We start from the raw sequence: 12,339 nt of genomic DNA, 5'->3' as shown, positions 1-12,339 counted from the left end.
GTGATTGTTTTGACGGTTGCCATGGGGAGTTTGAAGGCAGAGTGAATTAATTCTTTGATGGCCTCTTCCTGATTGTTTTGTGCTGTTTCGGGTATACCTGAGAATATTAGATTGTCACGCATACTTTGGCACTGGAGGTTGAGGATGGTTTCTTTCATTTGTTTATTGTCTGAAGTGAGATTATCGATTTGTGTTGTTAGGGTTGTGATCTTTGCCTGCAGTTCGCTAATTTCCTTTTGAAGTGATTCTATTTGAGATTAGCTGAATTTGAGACTCGTTTTTTAATCCTAAATGTCCTTGTGTAAGAGTACGAGAATAGCCAGTTTGTTGTTGATGAATTCCCGTACACTCACCTCCAATGTTGTTGTGTCCACTGAGTCTTCCCGCCGCGGTGCTTTTTTTAGCGGTTGAGGCATGATGGTAAGAGTAATGCGTTCGAGGGTTTCAGCATGCTCCACAGTTGCCATGAACCAGTTGTACAGCAGTATTATTGTCCAAAGAGAAATGTAAAAACTGTTTAGTCTAGTGTATAATGGTGTTCGCTTGCTTGGATGTTTACACAAGGGAAGTCGCCATCTTTGTTCATGTCCATCTTCACGCAAAAGTGTACAAATCCCCTCCTAGTTTGACAGCTTGAATGAAACCTGTTCAACCTAATGAAACCTATTGTCCGTGACGTGGTGCTTCTTGTCCGGTCTGGGACCGGCTTCAGTAAATGTTATAACACCCCCTTGTTGTCTCCCAAAGCTAGACTACAGAAAGCCAAATGACTGTGAACTGGAAAGCACACAAATATCGATGCAGCAAAAATGTATCTGTGTGTCTGTGTGTGCGTGTTGGTGTGCATGCATGTGAGCATGCTTGGTGTGTGCTAAGTATAATTGTCTCACCATTTCATTTATGTGTGTGTGTGCATTACTCATCGATGATGTGTTATAGTATCACCCCTACATTTCTGTGTGTGTGTGTTCTACATTGTGGCTGATTTATTTATGTTCTTTGACAAATAATAATAATTTAAAAATCCATGGTTTTATCATCTTACCCATTCATTTCCTATATGGGGTAAAATTTGACCCCGAACCCAACTAGTGTGAGTCTTTTTGCCACACCACCAGAATACAGCCAAGTTTTTCTTGTGTGTATAGATAGCATATGTTGTCAAATGTAGAAAAGTCACCTACCTTCATGTCACTGAGATGAAGGAAACCATGTTTTTTTAAAGAAGCAAAGTTCAAAAGTTGTCATTTTGAACCCAAAGCTACATAAAGGTTAAACTGTCATTTTTACAGTCATTTTAGGTTTAATTGTCATTACATAGTTATAGCAACGAAAATATAAATTGGCTATAACTTTACACAGAAATGTCATCTTTACAGATATACTAGTAGGTGAGTATATCACACTAAAATCATGTTTACACACAGATTGTTTATGTCATGTGAATAGACTTTTGAAAAAGTGAGTATTTTAATGTAAAAAAAAAATGGCTACATTCACTTCAGTTGTAAGTGCCTCACTATAACTCAGATTTTTACATTTTTAAAGAAAAGGAGGAGCTAGTCAAATTTTATGGTAATCAATATAATGTCACATACGCTGTCGATTGAGCATAATTTGTTTTGATTCCGGAATATTCCTTTTGAATGTCATCTTTGTGTGAGGAACGGTTTGAAATTTAAGTTGTTTTTAAGTGAAAATATTGCCCTCTGCTTTAGCCAATAATTGTATTTACATTTGTGCATAGCACCTCAAAACATGTCATTTATGTCCAGACATTTACATTAAATTGGCAAAAGTTTTGCAGTCTGGAATAAAGCAGCTCAGAGATTCTTTAAAAAAATCTTCACGCAGGTTTCGAAAGACATGACTGAATTTTGAGTTTTGGGTAACCTATTTCTGAAACTTCCTACATTCATATTACAAAGTGTAAGTACCTTGTTTACTTTACAGAGAGTGAAGTGTCTAGAGAGCAATACTAGTCTGCTTGTGTGCATGTTTGTCTTCATTTTTAGCACTCAATCAATCATGCTAAAAGCCTGTTGTATGTTTTCACCAGATCGACTCTAAATGCGGTATATCTTCAGACTCATTATCGGTGTTAGTCTGTGGGTGTTCAAAATCAATATGAGCCGTTATGAATTTAACTTCATTTGACGATCTCTCTGACATCTCCAGTGTGCAGCATATGCCCAGAGATGCTTAAAGGCCTGTATTTAGCAAACGCTGACAGTTGGATTATATAACTCCACATAGGTCGGCCAAGAAGAATAAAATGGAATTTCCATCTGCAATAAAACAAAGCAAAAAGCTCTCACTTTGAGGAAACAGTGGAAAGATGGCTGAGTTGGTTGTATATAACACTTACAGAGAAGAAGTTAACATGTAGTGTACCGGCGTCCCATTGTGTATGGGTGGCCTTTTGTTAAATTCAAGTTATTGGCTTCTCAGCGGGTGAACGCCTGCATCACTTTAAATGGAAGGTAAGTTCACCTCAATCTATTATTCATGAATTTGCTCTGCAGGTGTCACAGGTGAGACGTCCGCTTGAATCGCAATCACCCGAGAACAAATGAAGCCACTCGCAGACTCATAATTAACTGAGTTATGAGCATGACAACAGGTTAAACACTCTCATAACTACTGAGCTGAGATTTCAGTGTGCAGTGGCTCATTTTTACATTATGTGAGTATTTTTGTTGAGAGAAAACTAAACCTAGATTATATCTCAAATTTTTGCCATCTCTAAACACACAAGACCTAACCCTTTTTTTTAGCACTTTCATTGCAAGTAACATGAACATGTAACTACTGTAACAAGAAAAGCAAAACCAAATAAAATGAATCTTATTTCTGTCTGGCCATAGATTCCTTAAACGTATCTTAAGCTTATACAATTAAAACAATGATCATTTTGACATTTTAATAGGAATGTAATATAATATTGATACATTGGTTATTGATCGGCACGTTATTTTTTCAATACATTTTTGAATGAACGTTACATTTATTTAGCGCTTTTCTGACACTACACTCACGCTATACACAGTATAGCCTGGGTGATGCGACAGTAGCCATAGTGCACCAGTACGCTTGCCACACACTAGCTATTGGTGTAGAGGAGAGAGTAGAGTGATAGAGCCAATTAATGGATGGGGATTATTAGGAAGCCATGATTGTTAAGGGCCAATGGCGGGAATTTGGCCAGGACACCAGGGTCACACCTGGGATTTTTAATGACCACAGAGAGTCAAGACCTCGGTTTAACACCTCATTCGAAGGACGATGCCTTTTTACAGTATAGTGTCCCCATCAATATACTGGGGCATTCGAACCCTCATGAGACCTGAGCATGACTGCTGTGTGCATTTTTCATTTGCCATTTTGATTTGTAACTAGTAGCACAAATGTGTAACATGTGGACGTGGGGTTGCACAAGGTTATCATTAGCTAACATTTAAATTAGAAACCTAATTTGTGTGCTTTCCAATTCACATTCAGAAATGTTTTCTAGCATAATCGTTTTGGGAGAGCAAATGGGGGTAATATAATATTTATTGTTGGACGTGTCGATGTGTTGCAGGTGGCAGTCCATAGCTGTGAATCTAGTCTCCAAACACACTAAAAGAATAAAGGTTTTTGTTCTTCTTCACGAATGAACAAAGTGGCGATTGCAGTTTAGTGTTGGAAAATTTACTGCGCAAATTGAACGATTAGAAATGGCGACGTTTACAACAACATTTCTTAGCCTAAAATAGATTTCATTCAAGCTGTCAAACCACAAAAAATGACCTTCATAGAAAATAATTGTCTAATTTTAAAACATGCAGTGTAGTTTGCCAGACAAGTCCCGCGTGCGACCCCCTTTGCCGCTACCTTGCCGCTCAAACTTTACTGAAGTTGTGTTGAGAAATATGTTGAAAGAGACAAAGACTACAGTGCAATGAGTAGCCTGTCGGGATAATCATTTGGAAAATTTTCATTTATCGATATGTGAAAAAGTCTCCATTTTAGGGCTATTGTTTACAAATTAGGAGATTAAAAATGTACATTCTTCCTCTTTCCTTCTCTATAATTCTCCCCTTTAGGATGGGAAAATGTACCTTTCCTTGTCCTTACCATTATCTTCTTCTACGATCCATTTTCTCTCCCAGGTCAACTACTACCTTCTTAAAGTATTTTTCTGGTCTTATTTTCTTTACATTTACATGCTCTCAGGCTTGTGTTTGAGGTTATGTGTGGGTGTGCATTTATGGGTAAGAAAGATAAATCAGATTTTTACTTCATAATAACACACTCGCTTGTCTATTAAGACATTTGTGTCTTGCTAGTGTGTAATGTTTTGCAAACCTTGTCTTGTGTGCTGCCTCTAGACAGCTGAATTTATTTCTTGTCTTGCCTCAGCGTGTTCCCGAGGCTGCCCATGACAACTGGTGTTTTGCAAAGTCACACAAAGCAAGTCTGTAATCTCCAAGCTGTAGTGCTCCCTTGAGTTAGTAATTACCCACAGTGCATTGCTGCACTGTCATGTGTGTGTACCACTGAGAAGTGTCATGGCTTGGGGAGTTAAAGAGTGTTCACAGATCCGTAGAGGAGACCAAAGGTCAAACTCAGGAGAGCAGAACATCGGAAGGTCAATGCATTCTTGACCAGGTGATGGTAATTATGAGTGTTTGATTGCCTCTGGAAGTTACAGATGCTAAAATGCGTTTGGGGATCAACCAGGTCAAATTTAACATACTGTATTTTAGATTCCCTTTCACGCTCCTTCCAAACTACCTTCATCCTCTGCTAAAAGAAAAATGTGTTCAAAGAAAAAAGGCTTGCTAACGTGATATCTGCAGCCTGATACTTAGGTTTTTAAATCAACAAAATATACCTCACTATCCTAAACCTTAAAACTAAACCTAACCAATCACATCATAAAAGCAAATGTGAGATGAAAATCACAATTGCTGAAGAAACTACCTTATTTTGTGGTGCTTCTTTGAGACTTTCCACTCGTGTGTCACCTTGCGTGTTCTTCGGCATTGTGTCTCTGTCCTTTGTATCGCTAGCGTAACGCTCCATCAGTTCAATGCAAATTGTTCACGTTCGAACAAGCTAGTAAATGCAGTTGTTATCTAATGCAAATGTTAAGATGCATGAGAAGTCATGCATCATAGTAAAAGTGTTCTGATGTCATAAGATAGCACTGTGTGAGGAACAAAGTGAAAAGAGTATTCCAATATTCTGCTTTACTCGTGATTCATGGGAAAGCTAATACATGTTGTTGTTGTTGTAGCACCTATATATAGCGATTCTATAAGAACAGGTTGGTTTTGGGAGCATGCTGAATTTTTGACCCATGATGATGACTGGCTTATAAGCACATTTAGATTTCCTAGAGCTATCCTCTGAATTGGGTCTGGCTTAAGAGAGGGATACTTTGAGGAATCGTTCCTTAACTGTACATCATCATGTAAGTCCCTACCCCACTGGGGGTTTTGGCATCACCTTGTCGCCATTGAGCTACGTAATGCCAACAGTTTAAGACTGTGTAATCCGCATGTCACCCTGATACACTGCATCTTAAAGCCCAAAGTATACTCAGTCAGACACGAACAGTAGGTGTCTGCATACAGGACGCAAACTTTTCATCAACAGAGTGCTTGAGCAATGAATGTGTGTGGCTCCGATTTTTCTAACCATGTGTCCACAAGGCGGCAACACTCATTGTTGCTCCGTTGCTGTCAAGAAGAAGTGCTAAATGTAATTGCCAGTAAACAACAGGAGACGAAGGTGGAAACAACAACAGTGGATGTGCACGTCAAGAGCGCATGTGAGGAGGTCAGAAGATACCTGCATTTGTAAATCTCGAGTCTGAAGGAAAGTTTATGGGTCTAAACCCCTGAATAGAATTAGTCAAGTATCTCGTGGTGGTCATAGTGTGCATGTACCAACTGCCTCTGTATGTGCGCACAGTCAACTGAAGTAGCCTATACTTTGAAAGGAGTGCGTTCGACTGTACGCAGGCACTAATGGTGCTGATCGCTCTGTGCACAGTATGTGTAACGCACATGTTATGTGCCTGCCATTGACTGTACAAAAAAAGCATCACAAAGCAGTCGTAGTGTGCATATGTCAAACGCATTCGTATTTGCTTGTGGCCAAAAGAGTACAATCTGAAAGGCAACACAGTTGATAATGCACGATCCGAACTGGAATGCAGTAAAACAAAGTATACCTGGGCCGTTAGCATTTGCGTCAAAACCAAAGTATACTATGGTCTTAACCCTTATAAAAATGTATGAGTTCTGGCAAATTATCTGCAAAATTGCCACAAATTTTCCACTTAGTTTTACAGTATATGGAAATGAGATTGTGATTCGCTGCAGAAGTTTCTCAAAAGTTTGCAGCTCTTCGCCGGTAGTGGTGAACCTGCAGCACACCTTTGGCGATAATGAAGAATTTGACGCAAAGCTCATTTGCATATGAAAATGATTTGTGGCGAGTTTTCAGCAAATTTGCACTGAACTCTCAATTTTTGTAAGGGTAGCACCACATAGCAATGCCCTTGCCACCACCCAGAAACCATCCAGTAAAGAGTAGCAACTGCAGTTATGTGCTAAAATACACTTAGAACATGTTAGCCACCATTTAGCAATTTACTTTCCACCACCATAGCTACCACCAAGCAATGCCCTGACAACCACCTTCAAAATCTCTTGCCACTGCATAGCAACATGCTAAAAATCATTCCAAACACCTTTGCAACAGCAATATGAATGCCCTGGCAACCATCCAGAACACAACAGCATTGTGGTGAAGAATTTCCCATTGACAAACTCAACTCATTACACACTTGCCCCACTCATTCAGCACATTCTCCCTTACAAAATCGAAAGTTCATTGGAAATTTGCCACAAACTTGCCGCAAATTCGTCACTGATAGTTTTCACATGCAAATGAGCTTTGTGTCAAACTTGCTGCAAATGGTCCATTTTTGCCAAAAGTTTGCTGCAGGTTCACCAGTACCGGTGAAGTGCGGCAAACTTCTGACAAACATTTCTGGCAAATCACAAGCTTATTTGGTGTGAAAATAACGAGTGGCAAAATTGTGGCAAGTTTGCGGCTTGTTTGCCAGAACTATTATGTAAGGGTTATTTGATGTTTTTCAAGACATTTACTTTAGAACATGTAGAAACGTAGTTTGGAATTGAGATGTCTTACTTGAGCAAATTGTATTTTGCAGAAGCAGCAGACTTAATAATTTAGCAAGAGTCTAAAAAGTTTTAGTAAAGTAAATAACAGTATAATCATGGGAGACAGACTGCAACTCTCTGGATTACTGTTTTATTCAGCTTCACTGGGTTCTGCGGAGCAATTTCTGACCTCTACATAACATGAAAAAATATCTTTGTGTGTGTTTGTGTGTGTGCGCGCACGTGTGTGTGTGTGTGTGTGTGTGTGTGTGTGTGTGTGTGTGTGTGTGTATGTGTGTGTGTGTGTGTGTGGGAGGGTTTGGGTGGTTTATTAGGACATTTTTTAGGTTACAAACTGGTAATTCCAAGGGTATTATGCTATAAATGTGGTTTATGAGGACATTTCTAGTGTCCCCATAATTCCAATCACTTAAAAAACATAAAACATTATGTAAAAATGTATGTTAGGATTAGGTTTAATGGTAGGGTTAGGGGATAGCATCTATAGTTCATACAGTATACCAAAAATTATGTCTATGGAGAGTCCTCATAAGGTTAGCCGCAACAATATGTGTGTGCGTAACTCATTTGTAATCAATTTGCAGGCTCCGGTTGCCTTTCTCTTCAGCGCTGAGAGACACAACTTCTTTCAAACTGAAATCTCTCTCTCTCTTTAGGTTGCTGCTGGTCTGCCCAAGGTCCTTTCCACACTAATTGCACCTTATTTTGATGAAGAATCGCCCACTTAAAGGCTCCTATACACTTCTAGGGAATTTCTTCCCTTTTCGCTCAAACCAACACTTACAAAAACCCTTACACATTTGACAGCAAACTTACCACAAATTTGCCACTCATTTTCTTCACATGCAAATGAGCTTGTGATTCGCTGCAAATATTTGCCAGATGTTTGCAGCTCTTCACCGGTAGTGGTGAACCTGCAGCAAACCTTTGGCAACAATGGACAAAGTTTGCCATAACTCTTAATTTTTGTATGATCAAAGAGATTTAAACAGATGTTAAAATGTGTTATCACTACTATGAATAATAATTTATGATTGATCATCATGTATAATAATCAGTAAAAGAAGCTGTTATAAACACTCAGAGATGATTTACAGTAATATATATGCAGTTGATGTGTGTAATTTGTCTTGTTTACATTTTGTAGTCATGGTGCTAATGCTAATGCTAGCATGCTATACATGGCCATAATATGCACTGGTTACCATCTGTTATTGTATTTTATGATACATTTTGTGAAAAGAATCCACGTAAGATCATGAAAAAGGTCAAACCCACCGATGAAGGTGTTTAGCAGATGCAGGGCCGGCCCAAGCCTTTATGGGGCCCTAAGCAGAATTTGATTTGGGGGCCCCTCGGTGCCGCCAATATGATTGAATATTTTCAATGCTTGATTATTCGCACACTATAAATCTAACACACCCCTTATCAATTGTATTTGTTGTAGCTGTGTTGCTTACAACATACCAATGTCTGCTTGGCATGATTTTACCCTTCTACGGTTTTAAATGTAACAGTAGCACACCTATATTTACCCAATCCTGTTGATCTTCTGTTACCAGCTTTGTGGACTTCCTAGAGAACAATTTGAAGCAGAAGCTGCACACTGCATCATTTCTTTTTGAATAAGTGAGCAGCTACACTTACATGTTTTCCCCATTAATTAACTTAGTAGTGGAAGCTTCGGCCATCAGGTTTTTCAGGGAATGTGAAGTTTTCCTTTATAGGCAGTGGCACTCTGCTTACCAGATCAGTCCTTTCTGAGTCGGACAGGATAGATGACCACATCAGTGGATGTACGTGCTGGGAAGTGCTCCTTGCATGCAGAGGATGGACCTGATGAAAGACGAAAATAATAATAAAAGCTAGACATGTTAGATGTCATATTAAAAGGTAATGTCAAAAACAAAGGCATGGCTTATCCATATAAATATAATGATCTGGGATTGTTGAAAAATCATCATCAGCTGTAGCACTGGCACTTGGGGCAGGTGGCGTTGGTTGTGCCCCACGTCCAAAATATTTCAACAGTGCTCCTAGGGAAGTTTCATAAGAGTACATATTTGACAGAATATTTGACAAAATATGTTATTTTCTCAACACAAATTATTATACACAGCAGCAAGCCATCTGTACAACTAAAACAACAACTCTTAATCTCTAACTAGCTAACTGAGGCATCATGATTTTGGGATATAATAGCAAAGACCCCAAAATGGTAGACTAATGTAAATAATGTTAAGTTGTTATCAGTACAAAGTTTATGGAACAGAATCTTATTTTTATTACAAAAATATATACACAGGGAAGTTATTTTTACACAGAAGACAAAAATAGTAAGTAATAAAAGTAATATGTTGTACTATAATATATTAAGATGTCAAGGCTATTTACGGATGTTTAATCAAACTTTCCTAAAAAAGAAGATATGCTACATAGGCTATGTTAACTAACTAGCCAGCTAATGTTAGCTCGTAACATAGCCTAGCTACTTAACATACCTTTATCGTGCTGTTTTTCTCTTCCTCTGTTTTCTTCTTTTTCCTTTTCTCTGCACTAGATGATATGTCCTTTTTTGTGACATTGCTGTTTTGCTATCTGAATGTGCTTGCATCCTGCAGCCCGTTAACATAATATTGCATTTAATATTGCATTTTTGTATAATTACCATTGTCCATTGACAGTATAATCACAAAAAAAAAAAAAAATCATGTGCTCTTGGGGGCCCCCTGGTGGCCACCGGGGCCCTAAGCAGCCGCTTAGTTCGCTTATGCCTTGGGCCGGCTCTGAGCAGATGGTATAAAGTTTTCCTGAAATTCTAGCTGGTGATCTTCAAAACCATCCAGAAAACACCTTAGTTTGGGTCAGATTATGTTTGAAATAATGTCACACCCATTTTGTCTTTCATTTAGTCAGAAGTACATTGGCGCCTTAAAGCGCTGTCACTTGTACCCCTCCACAGCAAATTTGAAAAGCAAAATACAATCTTATTATTTTGTCATATTTTAATACCTTTTACTTGATTGTTAATTACACAACATAATTTTGTTTTAAATCAATGAAAGTCCTTTTTTTTTTTTTTAGAAAATGCTATAAATGTTTTTCAAAAATATATGAAATATTTCATTTCCAGGAAGTTGATTTGTTTTAAACAAGATTTTTAAATCTTTTGTCATTATTATCATCATTATTACCTTCTTGCTATCCTGTTTCAAATTTCTGGCATTTTTTAATTGTTTACCTTTTTTCAGCTCTTGGCGAATAGCTTCACTTCGAAGCCATGTCTATAAACTATGTATAACTAACTGACACAACAGCATGACGTATATTTCTGTGAAGCGCTTCTACGGGTGCAATGCCAAAGAAAGTGCCTCTGGTAAGAAATCTAGGTTTTGTTTTTCATTGAAACACTATTACCTGCTGCAGGTCTGAAATGGAAATTTATTATAATAATAAATTATAATATATTACAATATTTAAACTAGGGCTGTCAATCGATTAAATATGTTAATCGAATTAATTACATGGTGTCCCGATTAATTAATAGCGATTAATCGCATATACAAATATTTGCTGAGAAAGCCCCTCATATAACAATAATTCAATATATAATTATACATAGTTATCTTTAAAAATAAAAAAATAATATATATATATATATCTTGATATCCCTTTCAAGTGTTTTGAACGCAAGAACGTAACGCATGTTTGTGTTGTTCTGCCCACTGAAGTGTTTTGTTCACTGTATAAACTGTGCATTGCTCATACACAGTGTTGCCAGATTGGGATGGTGATTTCCAGCCCAAAAGCTCACCAAAACCCGCCCACTCCAAGAAAAAACCGCCCATAATTTTACTGCCAAAATAATGTGATATAATTGTATTGCCATGTCATTCAAGGTTGATAAGCACCATTTAGATCTCCTTAAAACAAAATAAAATATAAAATAAATAAATTTCCCAGATAAACGGATCAAAACAGGGCAATAATTAAGGAGAATTAGCAAATATGACTAAAATGCGACCACACACAAAATGCACTTTCACAGTGTAGATTTAAAATGTTTTGCGATAATTTAAATACCCAATGTTTATTTTGTTATATTTAATAAATTATATAGGCTATGTATTTAAATTATATTATATATTTAAATTATTATTATTAGTAGTACTACTACATTTTACTCCTGATAAACGGGTGTATGTGTGTGTGAAAGAGTATGTGTGTGTTACCTTTAAATGCAGAACAGTAACAGGCTGTCGGTTGTAACTTGACAGGATGCTGAAGAACACAGCTGATCTGAATGCAACGTTTTAGAACTATTTACAGTCTGACTGAGCTGTCTAGTACATGGATGCGTCAAACTTCCCCAACAACTGTTGGGGAGGACGGAATGTAGCTGATGTCCATCCATTCCGTGCCAGCCCTGAGCACACATCCATTAAACCAGAAAGGAGCGGCAATCCCATTCTATTTCTAGTGTCATCTTTGAGCAGCGTGACTTGCGAAAATGCTCTTTCAACCAGAGCGTTGGATATGGGGAAGGTGAGGATTTTAATTGCACCTAGTGCTAAATCATGAAAACAGTGGTTTCCTCCAGCATCTTGAAAAGAGTCTACCTCTAACCAAAACGCATCAATGGTTAAATTAGGTGAGAACCCTGCTGAGGCAACATTACTCCACTGAGTGTCAAGTAAATCTGGTGAGCCTGAAAATAATTCCTTTGGCAGATCTCGGAAGGATGATTTGTTTGACACAACAGAAGCGGGACACAGGAGTTCCAGCTTCCACAGCAACTCCAAGGATGCAGGCAAACGCATATGATACTGGGCAATGAGTTCTTTTAAGAGGTCTACACAGCGTGTTAAGACCACCTGCTTTTTCTCAGGTGACAGAGTGCTCGCCTCCAACTTCTGACTGAATGTGGTCCCCAGGTCAGCATCTTTAGGTGAGAGGTATATACTGGAAGATTTTAGGTCCAAGTCCATGAGTTGTTGTTCGTTATTCATACAGAAAACGCTCGGCTTGATTATACGTCTCAGTGTTGACATGTACAGCCGGTTGAGGTCCCGGAAAACTACAAGGCTATCAGCGGTCTCTAACTGAAAACACTTGTTGTCAGCTTTGATTTCCA

The sequence above is a fragment of the Xyrauchen texanus genome, chromosome 1 (genome assembly GCF_025860055.1).
Source record: "Xyrauchen texanus isolate HMW12.3.18 chromosome 1, RBS_HiC_50CHRs, whole genome shotgun sequence".
Taxonomy (NCBI): Eukaryota; Metazoa; Chordata; class Actinopteri; order Cypriniformes; family Catostomidae; genus Xyrauchen; species Xyrauchen texanus.
This window is presented reverse-complemented; position numbering follows the sequence as displayed.